The sequence below is a fragment of the Micropterus salmoides genome, unplaced genomic scaffold (genome assembly GCF_014851395.1).
Source record: "Micropterus salmoides isolate LMB-PRFRI ecotype aquatic unplaced genomic scaffold, ASM1485139v1 Ms_hic_scaffold_121, whole genome shotgun sequence".
In the NCBI taxonomy this organism is placed as follows: domain Eukaryota; kingdom Metazoa; phylum Chordata; class Actinopteri; order Centrarchiformes; family Centrarchidae; genus Micropterus; species Micropterus salmoides.
This window is the reverse complement of record NW_024040275.1, coordinates 18,964-32,322: the sequence shown is the minus strand read 5'-3', so window position 1 is coordinate 32,322 and position 13,359 is coordinate 18,964. Positions and strand designations below refer to the sequence as shown.

Below are 13,359 nucleotides of genomic sequence, written 5' to 3'. Positions count from 1 at the left end.
TCTTATTGTTATTATTGTTATTATAATCATTAACATTACGATTATTATCATTAACACTACTATAAATATCAGTACACTTTTCATTTAGTCTATAGTATGTATCCCAAGCAAGCCACACACATATAGTAACATTACCTTTACTGTCTGTACCTCTGTGTGTATATTGTGTAGGCTGCCTCCCCCCCCCCCCCCCCCCCCTCTCTCTCTCTTCCTCGCTGTCCCTCCAATCCCTCTTCCTCTCTCTCTCTCTATCTCTCTCCTTCACCCCCAACCGGTCGAGGCAGATGGCCGCCCACCCTGAGCCATGGTTCTGCTGGAGGTTTCTGCCTCTTAAAAGGAAGCTTTTCCTTGCCTCTGTCGCCTAGTGCTTGCTCTTGGTGGGAATTGTTGGGCTTCTGTAAATAACATCACAGAGTACGGTCTAGACCTGCTCTTTTATGAAAAGCGCTGTGAGATAACTGTTGCTGTGATTTGGCGCTATATAAATAAAATTGAATTGAATTGAATAGTGTGGATAAAAATGTTTATAAATATTTTGTATATAAAATAAGAGAGCACATGCACTTACATAGTGGTGTGTCTAAAGATGGACAATTCATTGCTTATTGTCATTACCATCAGTAATTGGAAGGTGGAAATTAGCCAGTTTGTTTGCATATTCACTGGGTTACTTCAGAAAGTACATATGACCATTTTAAACAGGCACCTGTGATGTTCTGACAGGTAGGGGGCACCCAGATTTGAACTGGGGACCTCTTGAACTGCAGTCAAATGCTCTACCACTGAGCTACCCCCTCTGACAACTTTAGCCATTGCTCATTGATAGTCTGGACAAAAATGTTTATAAATGTTTTGTATATAAAGCAAGAGAGCACATGCGTGTGTTTAAACACGGACAATTTACTGCTTAGCATCACCACTGATACAAATGTGAAAACTGGCCAGTGTGTTTGCATGTTCAATGGGTTACTTCAGCAAGTACATATGACCATTTTAGACAGGCATCTGCGATGTTAGCACAGGTAGGGGGCACCCAGATTTGAACCTCTTGATCTGCAGTCAAATGCTCTACCACTGAGCTATACCCCCTCTGACAACAACATATCCATTTCTCATTAATACTGGCATGACAACCCAGAGTTGAGCGCAGGAGGCAGAGTCACAGTCTAACACACTTCTCTGCTCCTCCATTAATTTGTGAAAATCCTATAGTGACGGTGTCTGTCCCCCAACCATCGAAATGATTTAAATCAAAGGTAAACAGAAGAGGAGCTGTGCATAAAAACCTCATAAAAATTAAAACCACAAGAGCAATAGTGCAAACGAATAGGAGAGTTAAATGTGGAAACTTAAACATCAGATCTCTCTCTTCTAAAGGTGTACTAGTAAATGAACTAATATCAGATTATGATATCGATTTATTTTGTCTTACTGAAACCTGGCTGGGTGATGGAGAATATGTTAGCCTAAATGAATCCACCCCTCCCAGTCATATTAATGCTCACATTCCTCGAGGCACAGGCCGAGGAGGTGGAGTTGCAGCCATCTTCGACTCTAGCCTACTAATCAGCTCTAAACCTAAATTAAATTATAACTCATTTGAAAGCCTTGGTCTTAGTCTTTCACACCCAAGTTGGAAATCACTGCAACCAATTCTTTTTGTTATAGTGTACCGAGCACCTGGTCCGTACTCTGAATTCTTATCTGAATTTGCAGAGTTTTTGTCAACTTTAGTCCTTAAAACGGACAAAGTTATTATTGTAGGGGATTTTAATATTCATGTGGACGTTGAGAATGACAGCCTCAGTACTGCGTTTATCTCTCTGTTAGATTCCATTGGCTTCTCTCAGAGTGTTCATGAACCGACTCACTGTTTTAACCACACCCTCGACCTTGTTTTGGTATACGGTGTTGAAATTGAACATTTAATAGTGTTCCCACAGAATCTCTCTTTATCTGACCACTGTTTGATAACTTTTGAGTTTGTATTGCTGAACTACACGCCATTGGGCAAAATTTCTATACAAGATGTCTGTCTGATAGTGCTGTAGCTAAATTTAAGGATGCAATTCCATCAGCTCTAAATTCATTATCAAGTCACAACGTAACGGAGGACTCCTATGCTAATTTCAGTCCCTCCCAAATCGATCATCTTGTTGATAGTGCTGCAGGCTCGTTGCGAATGACACTCGACTCTGTAGCCCCTCTAAAAAAGAAAATAATAAAACAAAGACAGTTAGCTCCATGGTATAATACTGAAACTCGCTAATTAAAGCAAATATCGCGGAAACTTGAGAGGAGTTGGCGTTCCACCAAACCTCTTCTGAAAAAGCCCAAACTTGATCCAGATGTTTTAGCCAACTATAGACCTATATCTAACCTTCCATTTCTCTCTAAGATCCTGGAGAAAGCAGTTGCTAAACAGCTGTGTGACTTTCTACAGAGCAATAGTTTATTTGAGGATTTTCAGTCAGGATTTAGAGTTCATCATAGCACAGAGACAGCACTGCTGAAAATTACTAACGACCTCCTCATTGCATCAGACAAAGGACTTGTCTCTGTACTGGTTTTATTAGATCTTAGTGCTGCATTTGATACCATTGACCATCAGATCCTATTGCAGAGACTGGAACATTTCATTGGCATTAAGGAACCGCTCTAAGCTGGTTTAAGTCCTATTTATCAGATCGATTTCAGTTTGTACATGTTAACAATGACTCCTCCATGCACGCCAAAGTTAGTCATGGAGTTCCTCAAGGATCTGTCCTCGGACCAATCCGGTTCACTTTATATATGCTTCCTTTAGGCAATATTATCAGGAAATATTCCATAAACTTTCATTGTTATGCAGATGATACTCAGTTATATCTATCGATCAAGCCAGATGAAACTAATCAGTTAGCTATACTTCAAATGTGCCTTCAGGATATTAAAACCTGGATGACCTGTAATTTTCTAATGTTAAACTCAGATAAAACTGAAGTTATTGTTCTGGGGCCCAAGCACCTCCGTGATGCATTATCTAAAGATATAGTTTCCATTGATGGCATTGCCCTGGCCTCCAGCACCACTGTGAGGAATCTTGGAGTTATCTTTGATCAGGACATGTCGTTTAAGTCTCACATTGAGCAAATTTCAAGGGCCGCCTTTTTGTCACCGACGTAATATTGCGAAAATCAGGAACATACTGTCTAAAAATGATGCAGAAAAACTAGTCCATGCATTTGTTACTTCTAGGCTGGATTACTGCAATTCCCTATTATCAGGCTGCTCGTAAAAGTCCATTAAGACTCTTCAGCTGATCCAGAATGCTGCAGTACGTGTTCTGACAGGAACCAGGAAAAGAGATCACATTTCTCCTGTCTTAGCTTCTCTGCATTGGCTTCCAGTAAAATCCAGAATAGAATTTAAAATCATTCTTCTCACATAGAAAGCTCTTAATGGTCAGGCACCATCTTATCTTAAAGAGATCATAGTACCTTACTACCCCACCAGAGCACTGCGCTCCCAGAATGCAGGGTTACTTGTGGTTCCTAGAGTCCCCAAAAGTAGAATGGGAGCCAGAGCGTTCAGCCATCAAGCTCCTCTCCTGTGGAACCAGGTTCCAGTTTGGGTTCAGGAGGCAGACACCATCGCCACATTTAAGAGTTGGCTTAAGACTTTCCTCTTTGATAAAGCTTATAGTTAGGGCTGGCTCAGGTGAGTCCTGAACCATCCCTTAGTTATGCTGCTATAGGCCTAGATTGCCAGGGGACTTCCCATGATGCACTGAGGTCCTCTCTCCTCTAATTCCTCTCCCTCTCTACGCAACCTCGTCCCATTAGTGCATGTTACTAACTCAACTACTCCCCTTTCCGGTAGTCTAGTGCTTTCTTGTCCCTCTCCTCTCTCCTCCTATCACTTCCTGCAGGTGTTTCTGGCTCTGGAGCTGTGTAGTCTGGATCTGTGGTTGCGAGTCACCTGCTGCCCCCGTGTTCCTGCTCGACACCCTCTGCTACAATTATTGTTACTAGTCTTATTGTTATTATTGTTATTATAATCATTAACATTACGATTATTATCATTAACACTACTATAAATATCAGTACCACTTTTCATTTAGTCTATAGTATGTATCCCAAGCAAGCCACACACATTACCTTTACTGTCTGTACCTCTGTGTGTATATTGTGTAGGCTGCCTCCCCCCCCCCCCCCCCCTCTCTCTCTCTTCCTCGCTGTCCCTCCAATCCCTCTTCCTCTCTCTCTCTCTATCTCTCTCCTTCACCCCCAACCGGTCGAGGCAGATGGCCGCCCACCCTGAGCCATGGTTCTGCTGGAGGTTTCTGCCTCTTAAAAGGAAGCTTTTCCTTGCCTCTGTCGCCTAGTGCTTGCTCTTGGTGGGAATTGTTGGGCTTCTGTAAATAACATCACAGAGTACGGTCTAGACCTGCTCTTTTATGAAAAGCGCTGTGAGATAACTGTTGCTGTGATTTGGCGCTATATAAATAAAATTGAATTGAATTGAATAGTGTGGATAAAAATGTTTATAAATATTTTGTATATAAAATAAGAGAGCACATGCACTTACATAGTGGTGTGTCTAAAGATGGACAATTCATTGCTTATTGTCATTACCATCAGTAATTGGAAGGTGGAAATTAGCCAGTTTGTTTGCATATTCACTGGGTTACTTCAGAAAGTACATATGACCATTTTAAACAGGCACCTGTGATGTTCTGACAGGTAGGGGGCACCCAGATTTGAACTGGGGACCTCTTGAACTGCAGTCAAATGCTCTACCACTGAGCTACCCCCTCTGACAACTTTAGCCATTGCTCATTGATAGTCTGGACAAAAATGTTTATAAATGTTTTGTATATAAAGCAAGAGAGCACATGCGTGTGTTTAAACACGGACAATTTACTGCTTAGCATCACCACTGATACAAATGTGAAAACTGGCCAGTGTGTTTGCATGTTCAATGGGTTACTTCAGCAAGTACATATGACCATTTTAGACAGGCATCTGCGATGTTAGCACAGGTAGGGGGCACCCAGAGTTGAACTGGGGACCTCTTGATCTGCAGTCAAATGCTCTACCACTGAGCTATACCCCCTCTGACAACAACATATCCATTTCTCATTAATACTGGCATGACAACCCAGAGTTGAGCGCAGGAGGCAGAGTCACAGTCTAACACACTTCTCTGCTCCTCCATTAATTTGTGAAAATCCTATAGTGACGGTGTCTGTCCCCCGACCATCGAAATGATTTAAATCAAAGGTAAACAGAAGAGGAGCTGTGCATAAAAACCTCATAAAAATTAAAACCACAAGAGCAATAGTGCAAACGAATAGGAGAGTTAAATGTGGAAACTTAAACATCAGATCTCTCTCTTCTAAAGGTGTACTAGTAAATGAACTAATATCAGATTATGATATCGATTTATTTTGTCTTACTGAAACCTGGCTGGGTGATGGAGAATATGTTAGCCTAAATGAATCCACCCCTCCCAGTCATATTAATGCTCACATTCCTCGAGGCACAGGCCGAGGAGGTGGAGTTGCAGCCATCTTCGACTCTAGCCTACTAATCAGCTCTAAACCTAAATTAAATTATAACTCATTTGAAAGCCTTGGTCTTAGTCTTTCACACCCAAGTTGGAAATCACTGCAACCAATTCTTTTTGTTATAGTGTACCGAGCACCTGGTCCGTACTCTGAATTCTTATCTGAATTTGCAGAGTTTTTGTCAACTTTAGTCCTTAAAACGGACAAAGTTATTATTGTAGGGGATTTTAATATTCATGTGGACGTTGAGAATGACAGCCTCAGTACTGCGTTTATCTCTCTGTTAGATTCCATTGGCTTCTCTCAGAGTGTTCATGAACCGACTCACTGTTTTAACCACACCCTCGACCTTGTTTTGGTATACGGTGTTGAAATTGAACATTTAATAGTGTTCCCACAGAATCTCTCTTTATCTGACCACTGTTTGATAACTTTTGAGTTTGTATTGCTGAACTACACGCCATTGGGCAAAATTTCTATACAAGATGTCTGTCTGATAGTGCTGTAGCTAAATTTAAGGATGCAATTCCATCAGCTCTAAATTCATTATCAAGTCACAACGTAACGGAGGACTCCTATGCTAATTTCAGTCCCTCCCAAATCGATCATCTTGTTGATAGTGCTGCAGGCTCGTTGCGAATGACACTCGACTCTGTAGCCCCTCTAAAAAAGAAAATAATAAAACAAAGACAGTTAGCTCCATGGTATAATACTGAAACTCGCTAATTAAAGCAAATATCGCGGAAACTTGAGAGGAGTTGGCGTTCCACCAAACCTCTTCTGAAAAAGCCCAAACTTGATCCAGATGTTTTAGCCAACTATAGACCTATATCTAACCTTCCATTTCTCTCTAAGATCCTGGAGAAAGCAGTTGCTAAACAGCTGTGTGACTTTCTACAGAGCAATAGTTTATTTGAGGATTTTCAGTCAGGATTTAGAGTTCATCATAGCACAGAGACAGCACTGCTGAAAATTACTAACGACCTCCTCATTGCATCAGACAAAGGACTTGTCTCTGTACTGGTTTTATTAGATCTTAGTGCTGCATTTGATACCATTGACCATCAGATCCTATTGCAGAGACTGGAACATTTCATTGGCATTAAAGGAACCGCTCTAAGCTGGTTTAAGTCCTATTTATCAGATCGATTTCAGTTTGTACATGTTAACAATGACTCCTCCATGCACGCCAAAGTTAGTCATGGAGTTCCTCAAGGATCTGTCCTCGGACCAATCCGGTTCACTTTATATATGCTTCCTTTAGGCAATATTATCAGGAAATATTCCATAAACTTTCATTGTTATGCAGATGATACTCAGTTATATCTATCGATCAAGCCAGATGAAACTAATCAGTTAGCTATACTTCAAATGTGCCTTCAGGATATTAAAACCTGGATGACCTGTAATTTTCTAATGTTAAACTCAGATAAAACTGAAGTTATTGTTCTGGGGCCCAAGCACCTCCGTGATGCATTATCTAAAGATATAGTTTCCATTGATGGCATTGCCCTGGCCTCCAGCACCACTGTGAGGAATCTTGGAGTTATCTTTGATCAGGACATGTCGTTTAAGTCTCACATTGAGCAAATTTCAAGGGCCGCCTTTTTGTCACCGACGTAATATTGCGAAAATCAGGAACATACTGTCTAAAAATGATGCAGAAAAACTAGTCCATGCATTTGTTACTTCTAGGCTGGATTACTGCAATTCCCTATTATCAGGCTGCTCGTAAAAGTCCATTAAGACTCTTCAGCTGATCCAGAATGCTGCAGTACGTGTTCTGACAGGAACCAGGAAAAGAGATCACATTTCTCCTGTCTTAGCTTCTCTGCATTGGCTTCCAGTAAAATCCAGAATAGAATTTAAAATCATTCTTCTCACATAGAAAGCTCTTAATGGTCAGGCACCATCTTATCTTAAAGAGATCATAGTACCTTACTACCCCACCAGAGCACTGCGCTCCCAGAATGCAGGGTTACTTGTGGTTCCTAGAGTCCCCAAAAGTAGAATGGGAGCCAGAGCGTTCAGCCATCAAGCTCCTCTCCTGTGGAACCAGGTTCCAGTTTGGGTTCAGGAGGCAGACACCATCGCCACATTTAAGAGTTGGCTTAAGACTTTCCTCTTTGATAAAGCTTATAGTTAGGGCTGGCTCAGGTGAGTCCTGAACCATCCCTTAGTTATGCTGCTATAGGCCTAGATTGCCAGGGGACTTCCCATGATGCACTGAGGTCCTCTCTCCTCTAATTCCTCTCCCTCTCTACGCAACCTCGTCCCATTAGTGCATGTTACTAACTCAACTACTCCCCTTTCCGGTAGTCTAGTGCTTTCTTGTCCCTCTCCTCTCTCCTCCTATCACTTCCTGCAGGTGTTTCTGGCTCTGGAGCTGTGTAGTCTGGATCTGTGGTTGCGAGTCACCTGCTGCCCCCGTGTTCCTGCTCGACACCCTCTGCTACAATTATTGTTACTAGTCTTATTGTTATTATTGTTATTATAATCATTAACATTACGATTATTATCATTAACACTACTATAAATATCAGTACCACTTTTCATTTAGTCTATAGTATGTATCCCAAGCAAGCCACACACATTACCTTTACTGTCTGTACCTCTGTGTGTATATTGTGTAGGCTGCCTCCCCCCCCCCCCCCTCTCTCTCTCTTCCTCGCTGTCCCTCCAATCCCTCTTCCTCTCTCTCTCTCTATCTCTCTCCTTCACCCCCAACCGGTCGAGGCAGATGGCCGCCCACCCTGAGCCATGGTTCTGCTGGAGGTTTCTGCCTCTTAAAAGGAAGCTTTTCCTTGCCTCTGTCGCCTAGTGCTTGCTCTTGGTGGGAATTGTTGGGCTTCTGTAAATAACATCACAGAGTACGGTCTAGACCTGCTCTTTTATGAAAAGCGCTGTGAGATAACTGTTGCTGTGATTTGGCGCTATATAAATAAAATTGAATTGAATTGAATAGTGTGGATAAAAATGTTTATAAATATTTTGTATATAAAATAAGAGAGCACATGCACTTACATAGTGGTGTGTCTAAAGATGGACAATTCATTGCTTATTGTCATTACCATCAGTAATTGGAAGGTGGAAATTAGCCAGTTTGTTTGCATATTCACTGGGTTACTTCAGAAAGTACATATGACCATTTTAAACAGGCACCTGCGATGTTCTGACAGGTAGAGGGCACCCAGATTTGAACTGGGGACCTCTTGAACTGCAGTCAAATGCTCTACCACTGAGCTACACCCCCTCTGACAACTTTATCCATTGCTCATTGATAGTCTGGACAAAAATGTTTATAAATGTTTTGTATATAAAGCAAGAGAGCACATGCGTGTGTTTAAACACGGACAATTTACTGCTTAGCATCACCACTGATACAAATGTGAAAACTGGCCAGTGTGTTTGCATGTTCAATGGGTTACTTCAGCAAGTACATATGACCATTTTAGACAGGCACCTGCGATGTTCTGACAGGTAGGGGGCACCCAGAGTTGAACTGGGGACCTCTTGATCTGCAGTCAAATGCTCTACCACTGAGCTATACCCCCTCTGACAACAACATATCCATTTCTCATTAATACTGGCATGACAACCCAGAGTTGAGAGCAGGAGGCAGAGTCACAGTCTAACACACTTCTCTGCTCCTCCATTAATTTGTGAAAATCTTATAGTGACGGTGTCTGTCCCCCGACCATCGAAATGATTTAAATCAAAGGTAAACAGAAGAGGAGCTGTGCATAAAAACCTCATAAAAATTAAAACCACAAGAGCAATAGTGCAAACGAATAGGAGAGTTAAATGTGGAAACTTAAACATCAGATCTCTCTCTTCTAAAGGTGTACTAGTAAATGAACTAATATCAGATTATGATATCGATTTATTTTGTCTTACTGAAACCTGGCTGGGTGATGGAGAATATGTTAGCCTAAATGAATCCACCCCTCCCAGTCATATTAATGCTCACATTCCTCGAGGCACAGGCCGAGGAGGTGGAGTTGCAGCCATCTTCGACTCTAGCCTACTAATCAGCTCTAAACCTAAATTAAATTATAACTCATTTGAAAGCCTTGGTCTTAGTCTTTCACACCCAAGTTGGAAATCACTGCAACCAATTCTTTTTGTTATAGTGTACCGAGCACCTGGTCCGTACTCTGAATTCTTATCTGAATTTGCAGAGTTTTTGTCAACTTTAGTCCTTAAAACGGACAAAGTTATTATTGTAGGGGATTTTAATATTCATGTGGACGTTGAGAATGACAGCCTCAGTACTGCGTTTATCTCTCTGTTAGATTCCATTGGCTTCTCTCAGAGTGTTCATGAACCGACTCACTGTTTTAACCACACCCTCGACCTTGTTTTGGTATACGGTGTTGAAATTGAACATTTAATAGTGTTCCCACAGAATCTCTCTTTATCTGACCACTGTTTGATAACTTTTGAGTTTGTATTGCTGAACTACACGCCATTGGGCAAAATTTCTATACAAGATGTCTGTCTGATAGTGCTGTAGCTAAATTTAAGGATGCAATTCCATCAGCTCTAAATTCATTATCAAGTCACAACGTAACGGAGGACTCCTATGCTAATTTCAGTCCCTCCCAAATCGATCATCTTGTTGATAGTGCTGCAGGCTCGTTGCGAATGACACTCGACTCTGTAGCCCCTCTAAAAAAGAAAATAATAAAACAAAGACAGTTAGCTCCATGGTATAATACTGAAACTCGCTAATTAAAGCAAATATCGCGGAAACTTGAGAGGAGTTGGCGTTCCACCAAACCTCTTCTGAAAAAGCCCAAACTTGATCCAGATGTTTTAGCCAACTATAGACCTATATCTAACCTTCCATTTCTCTCTAAGATCCTGGAGAAAGCAGTTGCTAAACAGCTGTGTGACTTTCTACAGAGCAATAGTTTATTTGAGGATTTTCAGTCAGGATTTAGAGTTCATCATAGCACAGAGACAGCACTGCTGAAAATTACTAACGACCTCCTCATTGCATCAGACAAAGGACTTGTCTCTGTACTGGTTTTATTAGATCTTAGTGCTGCATTTGATACCATTGACCATCAGATCCTATTGCAGAGACTGGAACATTTCATTGGCATTAAAGGAACCGCTCTAAGCTGGTTTAAGTCCTATTTATCAGATCGATTTCAGTTTGTACATGTTAACAATGACTCCTCCATGCACGCCAAAGTTAGTCATGGAGTTCCTCAAGGATCTGTCCTCGGACCAATCCGGTTCACTTTATATATGCTTCCTTTAGGCAATATTATCAGGAAATATTCCATAAACTTTCATTGTTATGCAGATGATACTCAGTTATATCTATCGATCAAGCCAGATGAAACTAATCAGTTAGCTATACTTCAAATGTGCCTTCAGGATATTAAAACCTGGATGACCTGTAATTTTCTAATGTTAAACTCAGATAAAACTGAAGTTATTGTTCTGGGGCCCAAGCACCTCCGTGATGCATTATCTAAAGATATAGTTTCCATTGATGGCATTGCCCTGGCCTCCAGCACCACTGTGAGGAATCTTGGAGTTATCTTTGATCAGGACATGTCGTTTAAGTCTCACATTGAGCAAATTTCAAGGGCCGCCTTTTTGTCACCGACGTAATATTGCGAAAATCAGGAACATACTGTCTAAAAATGATGCAGAAAAACTAGTCCATGCATTTGTTACTTCTAGGCTGGATTACTGCAATTCCCTATTATCAGGCTGCTCGTAAAAGTCCATTAAGACTCTTCAGCTGATCCAGAATGCTGCAGTACGTGTTCTGACAGGAACCAGGAAAAGAGATCACATTTCTCCTGTCTTAGCTTCTCTGCATTGGCTTCCAGTAAAATCCAGAATAGAATTTAAAATCATTCTTCTCACATAGAAAGCTCTTAATGGTCAGGCACCATCTTATCTTAAAGAGATCATAGTACCTTACTACCCCACCAGAGCACTGCGCTCCCAGAATGCAGGGTTACTTGTGGTTCCTAGAGTCCCCAAAAGTAGAATGGGAGCCAGAGCGTTCAGCCATCAAGCTCCTCTCCTGTGGAACCAGGTTCCAGTTTGGGTTCAGGAGGCAGACACCATCGCCACATTTAAGAGTTGGCTTAAGACTTTCCTCTTTGATAAAGCTTATAGTTAGGGCTGGCTCAGGTGAGTCCTGAACCATCCCTTAGTTATGCTGCTATAGGCCTAGATTGCCAGGGGACTTCCCATGATGCACTGAGGTCCTCTCTCCTCTAATTCCTCTCCCTCTCTACGCAACCTCGTCCCATTAGTGCATGTTACTAACTCAACTACTCCCCTTTCCGGTAGTCTAGTGCTTTCTTGTCCCTCTCCTCTCTCCTCCTATCACTTCCTGCAGGTGTTTCTGGCTCTGGAGCTGTGTAGTCTGGATCTGTGGTTGCGAGTCACCTGCTGCCCCCGTGTTCCTGCTCGACACCCTCTGCTACAATTATTGTTACTAGTCTTATTGTTATTATTGTTATTATAATCATTAACATTACGATTATTATCATTAACACTACTATAAATATCAGTACACTTTTCATTTAGTCTATAGTATGTATCCCAAGCAAGCCACACACATATAGTAACATTACCTTTACTGTCTGTACCTCTGTGTGTATATTGTGTAGGCTGCCTCCCCCCCCCCCCCCCTCTCTCTCTCTTCCTCGCTGTCCCTCCAATCCCTCTTCCTCTCTCTCTCTCTATCTCTCTCCTTCACCCCCAACCGGTCGAGGCAGATGGCCGCCCACCCTGAGCCATGGTTCTGCTGGAGGTTTCTGCCTCTTAAAAGGAAGCTTTTCCTTGCCTCTGTCGCCTAGTGCTTGCTCTTGGTGGGAATTGTTGGGCTTCTGTAAATAACATCACAGAGTACGGTCTAGACCTGCTCTTTTATGAAAAGCGCTGTGAGATAACTGTTGCTGTGATTTGGCGCTATATAAATAAAATTGAATTGAATTGAATAGTGTGGATAAAAATGTTTATAAATATTTTGTATATAAAATAAGAGAGCACATGCACTTACATAGTGGTGTGTCTAAAGATGGACAATTCATTGCTTATTGTCATTACCATCAGTAATTGGAAGGTGGAAATTAGCCAGTTTGTTTGCATATTCACTGGGTTACTTCAGAAAGTACATATGACCATTTTAAACAGGCACCTGTGATGTTCTGACAGGTAGGGGGCACCCAGATTTGAACTGGGGACCTCTTGAACTGCAGTCAAATGCTCTACCACTGAGCTATACCCCCTCTGACAACTTTATCCATTGCTCATTGATAGTCTGGACAAAAATGTTTATAAATGTTTTGTATATAAAGCAAGAGAGCACATGCGTGTGTTTAAACACGGACAATTTACTGCTTAGCATCACCACTGATACAAATGTGAAAACTGGCCAGTGTGTTTGCATGTTCAATGGGTTACTTCAGCAAGTACATATGACCATTTTAGACAGGCATCTGCGATGTTAGCACAGGTAGGGGGCACCCAGAGTTGAACTGGGGACCTCTTGATCTGCAGTCAAATGCTCTACCACTGAGCTATACCCCCTCTGACAACAACATATCCATTTCTCATTAATACTGGCATGACAACCCAGAGTTGAGCGCAGGAGGCAGAGTCACAGTCTAACACACTTCTCTGCTCCTCCATTAATTTGTGAAAATCCTATAGTGACGGTGTCTGTCCCCGACCATCGAAATGATTTAAATCAAAGGTAAACAGAAGAGGAGCTGTGCATAAAAACCTCATAAAAATTAAAACCACAAGAGCAATAGTGCAAACGA

At 41.7% G+C, this 13,359-nt stretch overlaps 7 non-coding genes across 7 annotated transcripts; all 7 read right to left on the bottom strand.

Moving 5' to 3' along the window:
* Positions 1-717: 717 nt before the first annotated feature.
* Positions 718-797, bottom strand: trnac-gca. The gene has a single exon. It is a non-coding gene; the product is annotated as a tRNA-Cys (tRNA).
* A 3,921-nt stretch (positions 798-4,718) lies between these two features.
* On the bottom strand, positions 4,719-4,798 carry trnac-gca. The gene has a single exon. It is a non-coding gene; the product is annotated as a tRNA-Cys (tRNA).
* Positions 4,799-5,025: 227 nt separating this feature from the next.
* Positions 5,026-5,097, bottom strand: trnac-gca. Its single transcript has one exon. It is a non-coding gene; the product is annotated as a tRNA-Cys (tRNA).
* Positions 5,098-8,732: 3,635 nt separating this feature from the next.
* trnac-gca lies at positions 8,733-8,804 on the bottom strand. Its single transcript has one exon. It is a non-coding gene; the product is annotated as a tRNA-Cys (tRNA).
* A 229-nt stretch (positions 8,805-9,033) lies between these two features.
* Positions 9,034-9,105, bottom strand: trnac-gca. Its single transcript has one exon. It is a non-coding gene; the product is annotated as a tRNA-Cys (tRNA).
* Positions 9,106-12,750: 3,645 nt separating this feature from the next.
* Positions 12,751-12,822, bottom strand: trnac-gca. The gene has a single exon. It is a non-coding gene; the product is annotated as a tRNA-Cys (tRNA).
* Positions 12,823-13,051: 229 nt separating this feature from the next.
* Positions 13,052-13,123, bottom strand: trnac-gca. The gene has a single exon. It is a non-coding gene; the product is annotated as a tRNA-Cys (tRNA).
* Positions 13,124-13,359: the final 236 nt, after the last annotated feature.